Here is a 17,881-nt window from a genome sequence, read left to right on the forward strand (position 1 = left end):
AAGTAACTTGTTGTCTATTGATAAAACGCTGTTCCGAGCAATTAAGGGATAGAGTTGTGCTTTGCGAATTCGGAACTTCTGGATAATAGAAGGGATGTGTGGAGACCATGTAAGAGTATTATTGAGGATCACCCCAAGATAAAGAACTTGCTTGGCCCATGGAATGTTTTGACGGTAAAATTGCAGATTACTTCGTATTCTAGTCTTCCTTGTGAAGAGAACAACCTTTATTTTATCGACAATGACAGCAATTTTCCATTTGGCAAGCCAAATCTCTAGTGAATGTATGTAGTTTTGTAATCGTTGGATAACTGGACCATTAAATGCACTTTGTGCTAGGATCGCTGTATCATCTGCATACATAGCAAGTGTTGTGTCATGTGTGGTGGGAATGTCACTTACGTAAATATTAAAATATGTGGGTCCTAGGAAGGATCCCTGATGGACCCCTGCAAGGATAGGGTGTGAAGTAGAGTTTGTTCCTGAAACATGAACGACAAAGTGTCTACCTGTGAGGTAGGAATTAGTGATGTTTATGATGTATTCTGGGAAACCCAGAACGTGTAATTTGTATATGAGAGCCTTCAACCAGACTCTATCAAAAGCCATGGCAATATCAATGAAGAGGCCTCCTGTAATTTTTTTGGCAGCCATTCCTTCAGATATAGTTTCAATCACTCTGTACAGTTGGTTTGTAGTAGAGAGGTGTCTTCTGAATCCTAACTGATGAGGGATGATAATATTTCCATTTTCCAGATGAGTGTTGATTCTTTTCAGTAGAATAGCTTCAAACACTTTGCTTATTGTAGACAGGAGACTTATGGGTCTATAAGAATCAGGCTTTGCAGCAGGTTTTCCTGGTTTTAGTATAGGAACAATTTTAGCTGTTTTCCAGGCTTGTGGGAAATACTGCCAGTCTAGTATGAGGTTACATACCTTGGTGAAGATGAAAACAGACTTGATCGGGAGTTTTTGATCATGTCGTTAGTAGTGGTATCCAGTCCAGGGCTCTTTTTCCTTTTGAGTTTTTTGATGATTGCAAGGACTTCTGAAGGTAAGGTTGGAATAATGTTGTTTGCGCGTGGGCTTGTGGAGAAGATGGAATGATACTGTTGAACAATGTTTCCTGTTTCAGAATCATGAATGTTGTTTCTGTGAAATTGAGATTCTAGATGCTGAGCTAAGAGTTCTGCTTTCTCAATTTCTGTGTATAGGATCCCTTGAGGCCCTTTAAGGGGCTGAATGTTATTGTGGCATTTTTCATACCTCCTGATAGCCTTCACAGTGATTTATCCTCAGTAGTAAGATTCTGGAGGTATCTGGCCCAGTTGTGTTGTGCTTGTTTAAAAGAGATTTGACCTCGTTACAGAGGCGATTGAACCTTTGCTTGTGTTCTCTGTTTCAGGACCTCTGAAATTGCCTTCTGGCTGCATTTCTGCTTTTTATGAGTTGCTGTAATTCCCTACTTCTGTAAGCACGCCTTTGAGGAACTTCCTTCTGGGCACTGGAATAGGCGTTGGTAATTTCGGTGGTGAAATTCTGAATTAACCTATCAATGCCATCCCTCGTATGAACTGTTGGTAATGTATACTGTGTGTTGTTTAGAGTTTTGGCGAATTTTCGCCAGTCAGTAAGAAAGACTCTTGTGTCTGGTGGGGTATTACTGCTAATGTTCAGAATCATTCTGACCGGATTATGGTCAGAAGAGAGTTCATCCAGCACAGAAATATCCATCGGAACGCTGGTATATCTGAGCAGGAGGAAATCGATGATTCCTGTAGAATGGGTAGTATATCGTGTTGAGGTTTTAGGAGCTTCTATGCGTAGATTCGCCGAATTGGCCAAGCTGAGAACTACACGTCCTATGTCATTTGAATTATAGTAGTTCCATGTGCGGTGTCTAGCGTTAAAGTCTCCACCTATAATGACGTGTGTGCCAAGTGAAAGTAAGACCTGTAAATCCATATATAATGACATATAAAATGATTTAAAGATAATATCTTGATTTAAAGTCTATAATTACTTGTACTCCACAATTTTTATCAAACTATGTACGTAGAACAAGTGAAAATAATCGATTCATATAGAGAAAGATGAAATGTTTCCTGTTCTCATTTCATGTATATAATGAATTCGTTTAATTAAAAAAAGGGAACATAAATATCATTTTGAATCATTACATTTAGCATAAGAATGCTATTTGTTACTCAATTGAAAGCCATTATATACCAGTTGTTAGCATTAGAATTCAATTAGTTAAGAGATCCACATTTAACCAAATTCGTGCAATTACAAAACACTCATTTGCAGAAATACATTGTTTCTTCATAGAAAGCATGTCTAGAACCATGTATTTCCATTATAGTTTTTCTTGTTTGGCACAATTGTTTTTAGAAACAAGAAATAAAAAATTAAACATTTCGAACCATTCCTAATCTTGTTTCCAAATACAAAACTCAGTCTTTATTTATCATTAATAAAAACAAGCAAATAAAAAATAATCTGCAGTACCCGAAACACAAAATGAATTAAAACAATATCATTCCAACGATGAAAAATGGGGTATTTATGCTCGAATTTAAACACAACAAAACGCGGAATGCAGCGTTTCATTAAAACAAGCTTTGAATTTCACGTTGCCATTACAGAATGTATAAAAAGTAGTTCTGTCGGTTATTTTCTCTAGTTTATCAAACAAGAAAATATTAACAATGAAAAATGTGCTTACATTTAGAGGAAAAATTAATAAAAAGAGTTAAAAAAATGAGATTCCTCTGTTTTGGGGAGAGTATCATTCGAGATCATTACTTTGAAGATTAGATTCTGTTTGTGCCTCTTTTTAATAATTTTTTTATAAATGGAATAGTTTCTAAGAAGGAGTTTGAAGATGATTAATCGCTGTTTTTTCTTTCAGCTTTTAATTATGGTTTTGCTAATATCCAGATACTTTTTCTCCATCCGTTGAAAGGAAATTCAACTCTCTTTCCCATGCATGTTTTTTTTCGCATTTCAATTATTTTTCTCCTCTGTTTTGAAGTTATTAAAATTTATTTTTCAGGAAACATTCCGAGCTAAATGGTATGAACTAATTCTAAGTATATGATTAAAATTCTTTTCAGTTTTTATAGTTCTTTTTACTTTTTGGGGCAACATATATGATTTAAAATTATTTTTAATTTTTAATTTTCTTCTAAAAGAAAATTGTTACTTATTTCTTTACTTTATTCATCGATATCGTTTGATATCACACTCGCTTTTTATGCACTATGTTATCTGCATCTAACTTTAGTTAAGTTATTTATGTATTGACTATATTTAGACACAGTTTGTTTTGATTAAAACTGCACGTAATTTAAAGTCACTTAATTCAGACAGTCATTAATTATGACAAAACACGAACAGAACGCAATTTTATAGATAAAAATGATAAGAACCTTTTTCAGCTGGTTGGTTTCTACTTATAGCAACATCTAACACATTCATAGGGGGTTACTGCGTGTAAAAAATTCTAACTTAATATTTAACTCAGCTTTATAAAGAATTAAAAAAAAAAATACACCCCGCCGAATCTTTATTTCCGCAAAAGTTTTTTTCTTCATGAAAGATATAGGGAGATATAGATTGACTGAAATTTATTAATGTCTCCTAGTACAACAAAAAAATCATAGAATAAAGAACGATAAAAGCGAATTACACCGAAGCCGTTAAACAAACCAAAATGGCTCAAGTGTTAAGATTTAATAAAATAAAACAAGGTTTAGTGGATACTGAATATAAATGGAAAACAACGAGTTACTTATTATCTGGATTGCATGGCCAAAATCCACTCTTTGGCCTTGTAAATTCGGCTGGCGTTGTAAGAAACAAATGTTTTATTCTTGAAATGTCATAGAGATCTGAAACTGAAATATTCCTAGTACACGCTTTTTTAGCGATAGATTTCGATATTTTAAACTATACGTATAGTATATTTAGTATTGGGCCACTCCATAAATGGGTTTTTTAAAGACATTTTTATATTTCGAAATTAAGATTAAAAAAGTTCTTTAGTCTAAAAAATACACCCCTTAAACCTCTGCAAGCTTTTCAACAATTCTGAGATTTTGTTACACCAAAATTTGCAGGGTGTTCTGATCGAGCTTTACAGATTCATGTAGAGAAAGGCTTGTCTTCTAAGGTGTACTTTCAGGCTTGGATTTTTCTGAAACCACTGTTGACATTGGCCTTAGTTTGTTCCCCGATCCCCACAGACTACATTAAAATTCCCATCAATAATTACTTAAACTGAATTCATAAATCAAAATACGCTGAATATGCAATTCTATTAAAATTTGAAAAAATAAGCAGCCAGGTCAGGGGTCCGATCTGGCATTTTTTGTCAAGCGGCATACGGCGATTACACAAAGTGTGACAGCGTAGGGAGCGATTTGTTTGGATACGCGATCACCTCTAGTCGTCTTTCAAGGCACTATGACGGCTTGCAGTTACATGGACGACATTTTAACGCTGGTTGTACTGTCTGTGTTATCAAGTCCCCCAAGTGCTTTATCAGCAAGACAATGCTCGTCCACATACTGCACGACTCTCCCAACAATGACTTAAGTGATATGACGTACTCCCGTTGGTCTGCCAGGGCACCAGACCTCTCACCAATACGGCACGTTTAATACGTGCTTGGAAGGCAACCTCAACCGTCCAGGAATATTAGTGAATTAACTGCCTAAATTGCACATATTTATATCATGATCTTCCACAGGGGTTCATAGGTGACCTACTTGATTCGATGCCACTCCGTGTTTCGGCTTTTATAGCTCTCAGAGGTGGCTCTACTACATAGTGATCTGTTACATTGTTCATGACATAAGTTCTTAATAAAGCGATCTTTTATTCTGAATTTGTAATCATTTGTTTATCTCCTCATGCATTACATACACGTTAAGTTTCGTGATAGTAGCTAGTTTCCTTCTGGGTGCTTATATATTTTTTCTTGGTGCATATGTATTTAGCATATATCATGCTAAATTAGGATAACTAAAGCTATGACAGAATTTTCTTAAATCCACATTTTTAAAATAAAATTCATTAATTAATGGATTTTTCTTAAACAAAAAATTGAAATATCCAATGAAATGTATCATAATTCTTTTCTCTATTAAACTAAGCAATCTTCTTTTACAAGACCAAATTATGATTGTTGAGTTCTTCTAGTTTATCTAGTTTTCCTCAGAATTAAAGTTTATATAGCTCCTCTTGCAATCTGTCTCTATTTTTTCATTTAATAAATTAAAATTTCATCACATAACGATACGATTTAAGATTTAATTAGATAATTGATAGAATTCTAAAATGGATTTCTTTTTCTCAAAAGCTGACGCTTTGAATTTGATTTCCCTAAATGCTATAAATTTATTATAATTAGGCACAGGAAAAACAATTGTCAGTATTAATAAGCTATTAAAAGATTAATATAAAAATATAATGCAGCGTAGGAAAGAAAATGCAAATAAACTTCGAAAAAATACACAGAATTTTATTGAAGAACTAGCCTCCTACACTCCAGCCGCTTAGAATAGTTATCATAAAAAAGAGAAAATATATAATGATTTTGACCGGTCCAACTAGTATAATTCAAAAGTATTTAATATTTCTAACTAGACAGCGCATGACTTAAATACGTTTCTTAAATAAATCAGATTAAAAAATAGGAAAAGTATTTTAAAGAACTGAGTTAATTGTTTTTAAATCGTTTAGTTTGTTAGTCAGTAACAAACAAATAAAATTCGAAAGTTATACGCTTTACTGAAAGGCAACACGCTAGTGCATGGCAGATAAAATTATTTTATTTTAATCAGTGGCAACATAGTCGAGTTTGTTGATTAAAATTTAAAGATTAATATATTAAACTGAGGAACAGACATACATACGGACATACATGCATACATATATACAAATTCTTCATCATATAATTACAGAGATTTTGATTGTAAGATAGTATTTTCGATTGTAAGTGCATGGTAATTTTTTTTCAATTTAATTATTAGATTTTCAGTAGCAGAATGAAATAAATTCAATTATAAAATCATCATGCGCATGCGTTTGTTGCTTGATCTGTCGTGCAGTGCAGCAAAAAAGTGCACTGGCTTTAACCAAGATAACATATTATTTTTCATTTCTACAATCACGATCTCTCGTCAAATCTTTAGCTAGCGCTCTTAAGGCTCTCAACATACACCTTGCTACAAACAAGAACGTATAATGCCTTTTTCAAAGTAGGTATGGTAGCCTATCTTATGATTAATGAGAAGAGGGCGTGCCAGACACTACTACCTTTTGCAGTTTTATTAATATGTACTTTCTGTACATATTTTTTGTATTGTGCTTCTTTTATAAAAGGCAATTCAACGCTTCGAGTAGCTTTTGCTCTAAGCTGATTTTATTAGATATAAAACTAGAAAGAGCAACGTACGTTCATTGGAATTCGAGATTCGTTTCAAGGAAATTCAATCGTTTAATTTTCAGGCTTACAGCCATTCTTCTGTTTTTCAATTCTTCATTCAAAATATTTTTCATATCTTGCAAATCAGTTTAGTTAGATAATAATAGTTTTTGGAATATTTTAAAATTTTATATAACCTGATATCGTGTTGACAATGGATTCAACCTCTATGGTATCTTATTCTTTTCGCACTTCAGTTCCGCCTAACATCTGCCTGAAAAGAAATCTAATCTAATGTGTAATGGAACTCAAGAATAGCAAAAGAAAAAGATGGTTGGCGACTTCAATCCCGCAGAGAAAACTGTACTTAAAAGTGCATTTAGGAGGCCAAAAATAAAACTAAACTGCAAAGGGCAGGAAGTGGACTCTCACACCTTCTGCGCTGCTGAAGGAAGGGAAGAGAAAAAAAAAAAGGCATTGCTTCCATCGCCTCTAATAAATGGTGTCAACACTTCAGATAAGCATTCGGTTACAATGGCTTGGCCCTGGCCGTAAATTTACGGTAATGTTAACGGCATCTCTAAGTCAGCCAACCGTAAAATTGCCAACTAACTGACCTGGCCACTAGCCTTTAAACGCAATGCAGCGCTATTTGAAAGAAATCCAGGCGGTCCCGTTCCTGCTGTAGACTTCTGCACTGCATGGAAAATCCTTTGAAAATATGGAACATTTTAAGAATAATACAGACAGCCTTTTGCATAACTGATGAATATTGTATCTAAAATATTGACTTTTTAAGGAATTTTGTACTAGAAATTAAGAATTGAATGACATTGCTACTACTCTAAACCGTAACTGAAAACGAAATTGGCTTATTCATATCATGTAATTTATTTCAATTACTTTGAAGTAGATAATTAGTTTTAGATGCTGGTTTAGTTTCTCACCTAATTAATGCTGTAATTGAGTCTTATTTCATAAAGCACTTTGATTATTTAGGTTCACACAAAACTAACTACTCCGAGTTCTTGAATCAATTATGGATTAGATGGATTATATGATTGTGGCAAAGCCCTCGGAAACTTTCTGCCTATGCAAAAAAATGCCTTGTGAAGGATTTTCTATGAGAAATTTATTAATATGTGAGTTATATATGACTTAAAACAGCGAAAACCCTCATGCAGTGAGACTTTTCATTGCCAGGAATACATAATCCAAAGCAAACTACTGTATTTTGCAAATTTAGCGTTTAAAAAAATATTTTGCTTTTTTTATATTTGCGTAAGTGCTGTTCTTCTAAAGGGGTCTGTTCAGTGAGCGAGTGGTTAAACTGTTAAATACTAGAAATGTATCCAAGGTTCATCATGTGTAGCATGAATGCGAGCAAGCTTCCCTAGGAAAATCTTCCATCCCTTATGAAACTATCATTCGTGTGCTTTGCCATATTCCAGTAATATAACATAATCTCTTCTTTCATAGAGATTGAAAATTTTGGAGATAAACACAGGCGACCACAACTAAGATAAACATTACAGATTATGTCATATTCGCAATTATAAATGTGTAATTTCTGGCACTATTTGGTTTTCGTGGCATGAAGGCCTGGAAAAGTGGCAGTCGTTATTTTTTCGTCTATTTATATATCCTGGAAGTCTATTTATATATCCTGGAAGAAAATTTCCAGCGCAATTTTTTTTTTGTGAAATCATTTCCTTAATGTAAGTCTAAAATAAAAGCTACGCACTGTTCACAGAACGAAAACTAAAGCGAAAACAAAACTGCAATGCCACGCATGACAAGGAAAATTTTTTAATTTCCATCATATGCGTCTGAAATGAAAGAACAACATAGCTCGCGTTGCAAATAAAGTTGTATAATGTGCTGTGTGGTTGTGCTGCTATTTCTAGCCTAGAAAAAACTTTTTTTTTAGATTAGAACTAAGCAAAAAGGCTTCAGCAGAAGCCTTAGAGTTATTCATCCTCAGAGCAATTTTCACTTACTATATATAACATTTGCAAATTTAGAATTTAAAGAGTTGATTTTTATGCAGCTTGCATAGGAAAAAAGATTTTTTTGTTATTATTAAAATTATTATTATTCAATTTGTTGTTTACCATAAATCTTAAGTTTATTTTTCTTAGCTTTTGCTACGAAACATTAATGAATTCTGCGAATATTTGTTTATTTGTTTTCACCGTGAAATATTAACACATGAGAGTAAAAATAATAAATTCATGAAAATTAAGGAGCGAAAAGGTTTAAACACCGCATAAACCTAAAATTACGATATTTGTAATTAATTATTGGTGGTGGTGTATTTAATTATGGCAAAGCACACTAGGGCTATCTGTCTAAGGGGAGGGATGCCTTCGTGGAGGACTTTCTAAGGGAAACTGGCTCGTATACACGTTACACATGGGGAAAACCACGAAAACACCCATGCAGCCAGCCCGTTCGCGGGATTCGAACCTCGGACCGAACTACCAGTGCTCAGCGACTTTACCGCTCGGCCGCTGGTGGGCGTAATTAATTATTGACTTATACACAAATATATAGTTTATTTTTGATAGGAAAAGATTTTCCAATGAATGAATAAATAAATAACGATTTCCGTTTATCGTACCAACGTGCAACAGCAGGAATTTACAGTGAGTGAAAAAGTAACAATCTGAATAGCAATATTATCTTCAACAGAAATTGCCTGTTAGGAGTTAGTAAGCATCTTATGATTACTAATGTGAGGAATAATTTTTATATTAAAGAAACTAGAATATTACTATTTGGTTCACCATATACATATCTAAAAGAGTTTGTAAGATTACATTCAGTCCAGCAATAATCGAACGGAGTTCACCATATACATGTCTAAAAGAGTTTGTAAGATTATATTCAGTCCAGCAACAATCGAACGGAAAATAACATCTGAACATCGGATAATGGTTCGGATTCAAACTCCAGCGAATTGTCTCTGCTTTAAGATTGCGTTGTTTTCCCTGTTTGTATCCTAATTATAAAACCATTTCCCTTAAAATGTCTTCCTCAAGGCTTACCCATCAAAAGATAGATCAGCGATAATCTTTAATGAGTGTAACAACTATCCACCCTGATCGATATAGCAGAAAGCTTTGCCAACTGCTATATATTTGGGCCCGGGCTCGAATCCCGGAGAAGGCTTAGATGTTGTAAGTGTATAATGTCTTTTTGGCGTGGAAGCACTAAAACTTTATGATAAGCAGAAAGTTCTTTCGAGTAGTAGAAAATGGATGAGATATCCTCGGTTTTCCCGGAGAATTCTCCTTCAAAATTGGAATAAAATTTAGCAAAATCGTATTGTCAAATATATACTTTAGGTACAAATAACACGCCGAATTAATTTAGAAGTCAGAAAGCTATTTTAGAAGCAAATGTTCCATTGCCCTTTGGCAGCTGAGGCTGATGGTTCGGTAAAACCATCGAAACTAGTCCTGTGAAAAATTGCAAATATAACGCTGATTTTTGTTGTTTGACTTCTAAATTAAATACATAGTCTTCAAGATCCCTTCCAACGGCAGATGCAGTCCCGCGCTCCTCGCTACGATATAATTCGTAGACTTGTTCTAATATTACTCTCTGAGATAAGTTATCAGAAAACAACAACAGCAATTAAATAAGCAACTAAGACCATGCTAATTTGATCATTCAGGGACTAGATTCAGGTCTGAGCCATGAGAAAGTCTATAGGTAATAGTAGATAGTGGCAACATATACTACACTGCAAAGAAACTTAGCAAAAAGTGTTTGTATTACCGCTTGGTAGGAATTAAAGCATGAGCTTTGTCTGATCTGATGTATATCTCTGAAAGAATCATTTTGCAGACAAGATTTTGTTCTTCACACTTAAAATAACATTAAATAATAGCAAAAGAAAAGTGAAAATGATGTTAAACAATTGTTCCAACTATTTCTAAAATTTGACTAGACTCCCAAATTAACAAGGCACCGACTTGTTTGACGTTATTTAGGAATTAATTAGAGTACTGATTAGGTGTTTCTGTTTCATTGAGCGTTGTTGGGCAGTTATCTTCTTATGTTGCTGATGACACTTGTGAATTGTCACAAAAATTCAATTTGTAATTCTGACGAAAGATGTAGAAGTAAAGAGTCGTCTATGAGCTAAATTTTCTACGGGAAAACTAGCAGCAAAAGCTATCTAGTCGCTGTTTTTCGAAGTTGATTAAGTTTACTGTTGAAATAAATCATTACGCGAAGCTGTGTATTGTGCTGATAGGATAGCAAGTTCATCCAGGTGTCTAAATTCTAAAACAGTAGTTGAGGCTACAGTTTTACTACTTACAAATTACTAGTTTTAAGCCTATTTTAATTTAATCAACAGATTTTCAGCTTGTGGCGATAAGTCATTAAGAAAGAGTTTTATTTATTTATTTCATCTTGGCAAAGCCCTCGGGGGCTTCGACATAATGAAGGGAAGGAGACATTCGTGGAGAATTTTCTAAGAATACCTTGCTCGTATCCACGTTGCACATGTGGAAAAACATGAAAACATCCAAGCAGCCAGCCCGTTTGCCATGAATCGAACCTAAGTCGAGCTAGCAGTATTTAGAAATCACTGAAGAAGGGTTAAGTGGCTCGTTAGGTACTTAGAAAAAGAAGCTTACAGATATTATAGATATAGTTCATGGTATTTCAGCCTGATTCATTAAATGCTTTATAATCCAAAATGTAACGGATAGTGTTTGTGCAGAAATCAATTACCCCTCCTTTTTTCCCCCACCATTTATTTCAAGCGTCTAGTGATTTGGAAATATTTTTCTTAATATTAAAAACATATAGTATACCTATTGAAAAGGGTCGGGAAAATTTCAGATTGCTTTTGGGATTTCTTTGATCACTTCTTAATCTTCCGCAAACAGGCCTTAAAATCTCATCTAAGTTTCTACAGCTTCCGATGCTAAGGTGATTATACTAAGTTTATTATGAATGTAAATTAAGAAGAATTTATGTTAATCTGTTGCTTATATCAATGATAAAGTTTCTGTCAATATCTTCTAGTTAACAGTTTTTGCGTAAGATTTCGACAAGTAAAAATTAACGTGAATTTGCAACTGGCGTAATTCAGTAGTCAACTGTAATGAGATCTATTATAGTTCTAAGTATTTGTAATTCAAGATCTTCAACCCTTTCAAAATCATAATAAGCTTCAGTAATATTTATCATGTGGCTGAGAATCACGTGGCTCACGTCTTCAGAATTATTACCTACTTTATATTCTTAAAGAATATAAAATGATAGATAACTTTTTTTTTTATTTTATGCTTATCGTTTGTATTTTTAAACACATTTTCGGACACTATATTTCTTACTTGACGCTTTGTCAGTTGTTGGCCTACTCTTTTTAATGACCTTAATCGGATCACTGAATCACTGCCAATTTTTGTTTGAAAATCAAATACATTTGTAAATTTCCGGTATATAAAAACTATCTGCATGAAAACAAACGGCATTTAAAGAAGAAAAAGGGTTGGGTTTCTATAAGTCGAACTGCAAAAACGATTATATCGAAGATTTATCCACACAAAACTACCGTCATTTTTTAAGGTCATCGCCAACTCCGGACACCTCATTTCGAAGCCACGCCCAGCTTAGACAATAACATACAACATAAACATCCTGAGATTGAACTTTTCTGAGAGAGTTAAGCGTGATTGTGGGTGATAAACGCGACGGCTACATCGATATAAATCTTCCCTTATCGCTATATCGTAGGTATCTGCTTATATCAGCCATAAAAATTTATAACTTCACGTTTTTAACCGGAATGGCGTGAGTTGTTTATAAGGGAGGCACATTACCGGTTATCGTAAGAAATGTGGTTAGTAGTGACTTGAAAGAAAGTGTCTTATGTCAGTGATTTTGTTTTTCCATTAATGCTTTAAGGTGATTCATGTAAATACAATGCGATAGGAAATTAATGTAAGGGGTTTGGCATAAATAGGAAAGAGAGGCAACTAGATACGTTTAATAAGTCACGATATACCAGATGTGGGTTATTTGCCTAAGAGGCAATACATTCATTGAAAACTTCCGAAGTGAAACTGGTTTGGAAAATGTTACTTGTCTTGGAAGTCGTGAAACCATTCACGAAACCGATGCTTTATGCTATTATAAATTTAATTGGCTCAAAACTTTTCTGTAGAAATTAAATTTAATAACTTTATAACTATTTTCTCCCTGCTTTTCGTATGCCATCGAGGTGTAATTGGAAGCATATTCGACCCATATTCGAGAGGTCCAGGATTCGAGTCCGAGTAAGGATATTGCAGATTTTTCATGTCTTCTGCTTCAAAATAACCTAATGACTATACAAGTGGCACCCGAATTAAAAACGGTGGACAATAGTTAACATCAGGATTTGGCGATTGGATTCCCTAATCCCTCGTCGCTCTTTAAAAAGGGGGGCTATTTTCTCCCTCCTTCAGGTATACCTTAGTAGTGTAATTGGAAGCATTTTCCACGAATATTCGAGAGATCCAGGTTCGAGTTCCGGCGAGGGCGTTGCACACTTTTCACGACTCCTGCTTCAAAATAACCTAATGACTTTACAACTTGACCATTACTGAAGGTTGAAGAAGCAAATGAAATTACACCAACCGTAGTTGGTTTTCTAGACGCATAATAGCTAAAGTTAAGAAATGGAACGTTATTATTTTTCTGAATTGCATGGAATTGGCACTACCTGAGCTTTTTTGTCTTATGTGGCTTTTTAGCGTATTAGCCTCTTCGACATTGTGGGCAATTGTAATAACAATGATGACGATCCAAAATTGTGAATCCAGTAGTGAACATCGTGGTTTAAAACGAGTAAGAAATAAAGGCTTTAATGTAGTTTGTTCTATGTAATATCACAAGCAGTGGGAGACTTAGTCCTTGACAAGGCCAAAGAATTCAATTTTGAGGCTCCCATTCATATTCAGTACTACAGCATTCTACGCGTACAGGATTTATTAATAAGAAATGCACCACATAGTTATCAGTCTGTTCATTAAGCATTAAAAAGATTTTGAAATACAATATTAGCAATAATAAAATTAGTTTCTAAAGCAAGACTTTTGGATAATAATAATAGGTATAGAATGACAGTAATGTTGATTTAAATTGATTGCTAGTTATTGTAAAGAATGCTTATAGAAAGCTGTTTTCACTTTGTTTGGAATGTTTGGTTCAATTTGATAACGATGTTCTGATCCAAAATTGAATATAAGATAATATAAACTGAATAGGAACTTTTCTCGCATTAGCTTTAGAAAATTTAGAGAATAATAATCGATAACCGAACAACATCGTTTTCAATAATCATCATTCACAATTCATTTAAATGCGGATGAGATAAGAACGTTCTTTAGTAATTTGGAACAAAATTATTGAATAACACTTACCAGTAGTCGAAATGTCAGGATATTATTCTACGTCATTTGTAAAATAAAACATTATTTTTTGTCTGATGATGTTATAAAATAAAACTTTGTGGTCCCTTTTTGATCTATTGAGCGTGAAGTATACTAATGAATTTTAATAGTTCTCTCCTAGTGAGGAAAAAAATTTAAACATATTCTCTTTCACAAACACAAAAATTTTCAAAAGAAGACATACGTAGATGAAGGAAATTCGCTGCATCTAAATAAAACATAAATAAAAAATTTTCACAGAAAAATTTCAGAGATAAGAAAAGGAAATTTTTGATTAAACAAAGCATATTTAACATATCAAGGAGAAAGAAATGGAAAACATCCCTTCACACTCACGCTGAAAAAAACATCCAGAAATCTACAAACAGCATAAAAAGTACATATGCGACTGATATACATCTCAATAAGCAAACTTCGCATGGCAAATATCTTAAGCCAGAATCTTTAAGCCAAACCGATAAATTCATGAAACACGTTTCATTACACAAGAAACTGAGCGGTACAATTGCAATAAAAATGATGAGAAAATATCGTATTCCACATTATCAACTTTCGTTGATTATTTCAGATAAAAAATAAGTGAAATGACCAAATAATCTCATGTACATAGTCTTTGTGGAAAGGTGTTAGGCAATTATTTCATTATATTCCATGCAACCAAAAGGTCCATAGTTATTAACCAAGTGTCAAACAAAGTTATCATTAGAATATCTGTCACTTCTAAAAGGCCATTAGTCAAACATGTTCAAATTTATTTAATAATTTTATAAAGTGATTACACTTACAGATAAAGAATCCAGAAATAAGTATTTATTAAAATTAAATCATCAATTTTCGAAAGTACTGTTACGAATTTTGTATATAAATAAGTAATTTTAGTGAAATTATATATGAATCTTTTGTATAATGAACCATGAAATGCTTGAAAGAGCGAAGCTTTGCGGGAAAAATAAGATTACTAGGGCAAGTCTATTGAACATGAAGTGAATGGCTATCTCACTAAATTGGCAAGATATCGCCAAGCTGGGAATGCTTTTAACGCCTAATTTTTGTAGCGAGAAATCGCCAGAAGTCGCCAAACTTGGTGAGCATTTGGCGACAACTGGTACTGTAATTGATCTCTATGTGCAACCTTATCCCACCCTTATATGTAACTTTAACCATATATGCCTTCTAGTAATTTCGAGAAATGGAAAAGACTACAGATTTCTTAGCGGCTGGGCTAAAACTATATAAGACCGGAGTGAGCATCAGTTCTCAGTTTTCTCACTTCAGAGTCCACTACGGAATATTGAGATATCTCCGTATGAGCTTGGTTCTGCAGATGAGCTTTTCATTCCGTTGTGTTTAACGCTCTTAGTAGTTTGAATTGTAACTATTAATTGAGCTCTGTGATGCTAAGAACAGCTGTATGAGTATTTTTGTGCAAAGTTCCAGAATTGTAAAGTGTTCCTTCTGCTAAAATAAATATTATCAAGTTATTGTCGGTCTTGTGTGCATTCAATCTAATACGAACCCCTCAGGGCGCAACAATTTAGTTTCAGAAGTGGGATTGAATGCCGGTGACAAGAGCGATGAATGAGCAACTGAGACAGCTAGTGGCAGCTTTTGCTGCATTCAAAGGAAAGAGGAAATCGGGCAAGAATCCCTTAAAGAAGAGATGAAAGCAGGGCATGAATTAATGAAATCGGCTAAGAAAAGATTGAAGCAAGTCAGGAGGAAATGAAAAGAGAAATTATTGCCATAACAGAAAACAAATCTGAAGCTATGGAAGGCAGAATAGACACGCTTGAAAACGAAGTTGAAGATATTTAAGAAAGTGTCATGCTGCTGAGCAACAAAATGGAGAGAGGTTTTTGCTGTCGAACAAAAAATCACAGAAAGAGTTTCTGTTGTCAAATAACAAATCGAAGAAAGAGTTTCTGCTGTCAAATAACAGATTGGAGGAAGAATTTCTAAATAAAAAATCGAAGAAAGAGTTTCTGTTGTCAAACAACAAATCGATTACAAAGTTTCTGCTGCAGTCGCCAAGGAATTTGACAGCTTAAAGAAATCCATACTCATATCAGGAAACAATTCCCATCTTGTTAAATTCCCAGCCATGATATCTCCTCTCTTTCTAAAGCTATCCATATATGGTGGAAAGACCTTCTGGCAAGTGTATAAGACTCAGTTTTCTACAGTGGCGAACGTAAACGGATGGAATTCTCAAGCTAAGGCCAGCCATCTTGAAGCTTCTCTGAGAGTGGACGCAGTGGATATATATACTCCACTCTGTCCGAAACCAGTCGTTAGCTTTCGAAGATCTATCTGGCTTGCTGAAGCTGCGCTTTGGCGAGAAGTGTTTAAAAGGAAAGTTAGCAGACTTCAGTTAAAATCTTGCCAACTAAAGACCACGAAAACACTCCAGGAGCTCGCCACGGACGTTGAAAGGCTGTCTAATTTTTTCAGACTGCCCAAGAGAAACAACAGAAATCCTGTCCCTGCAGTATTTCATCGATGGCATCCGGCATCTTGGATACAGAAAGCGCTGCGAATGGCATTTTTACCCTGATGGTGACGGATACTTCATGAACAACTATACAACGTGCCATGCAACTATACATCATGACAAAAATATTCAAAATTGGTGTGTTGAACATCATTTTGACTTCCAACACCTTCCCTGGCCACCTCATAGCCTGGAACTTAACCCCATAGAAAATGTATGTTATATGGTGGAAAGACGCATCCAACAGGACTCTCCTCTTTCATCTAATTTACAAGATCTAAAAAACTGCGTAGCCAATGCATAGTATCCTTTGGACGTAAATGCACTGCAGAAGCATGTAGACTCGATGCACAAACGAATCAGAGCAGTTATCAGTGCAAAACGTGGTCGAATAAACTATTGATCTTGAGTTTCTAATTCATTGGCCAGTATGTGTATATTCGTATTTTCAGATTTTTCTGTTGAGCTATGATTCAGATAATCCAGATAGTTGCAGTTCTGATGTATTTACTGCGCTGGAGAAGAACCTTGCATATTAGATTCTTTTTGATATAGGTAATCTTTTCGTTAATTTTGAAGTACTGGTATTAGCTTGCGAAATGAAACATATTGTTACGTTTTTTTTCTGACACCAGTTGTTGCGTTATTTTCTTCCTTCACGTTCATACGCGGTTCGTAGATTTGGAGTGATTAACAACGACACTTGATGACGTATCAAAACACACTTTTTTATTTACCAATATTAATCAGGACAGCTCCGAAACACTTTTACAGTCGTCGAAGATCTACTATAAACACGCTAGAACAATCACAGCCTTCACACTGTCAGGCAATAACGGTGTACACAGCTTCACTGCAAAGCACCAGAGTACAGCTCCCTACTCTGCTCAGTCGTTCTCGGAACTCCACGTACTCTCGAGACTCTGCACGCTACAACTCGCGATGCACTCGACGACACACAGAGCACGGCTCCCGACTCTTCGGTTCAGTCGTTCCTGGAGCTCAACACGCTCTCTCGACGATGCACTAACCGCGATACACTAACAGACTCCTTCGATGCACTCGACGACCCACTCGGCACTCGCTGCCTGCCTGTTAACTCGATCGACTCCGCAGGGATTGACTCGCTAGACGAGACACCAACTCGATACTAACTCTCCGCGTACCAGCAGGGTTTATATAGCTTTTGGCTGGTGTTGGAAAACATTCTGGGCGAAACCGTTAAGAATTCGTTCCAGAAGATTCTCCATCCGTCCATGGCAAATCGCCGATTTTGTCGCCAAATGATCGATTTCTCGCCAAATGTGGTAAACCTGCCTTATCTTGTCATTTTATGGCAACCCTAAAACTGCTTTGCGGAAAAGCTATTTCACCGCGCCTGTACATTTCATAGCAATATATTTTGTGCAATATTCTACATGGATAATTATATATAATTAATTTAAGGTTTGGGCAAGCTACATGATTTATATTACATTGCCTGTTATGTCA

This window comes from Stegodyphus dumicola, chromosome 9 (genome assembly GCF_044657685.1).
Source record: "Stegodyphus dumicola isolate Sdum_Otavi_A_Nest chromosome 9, ASM4465768v1".
Lineage (NCBI taxonomy): Eukaryota > Metazoa > Arthropoda > Arachnida > Araneae > Eresidae > Stegodyphus > Stegodyphus dumicola.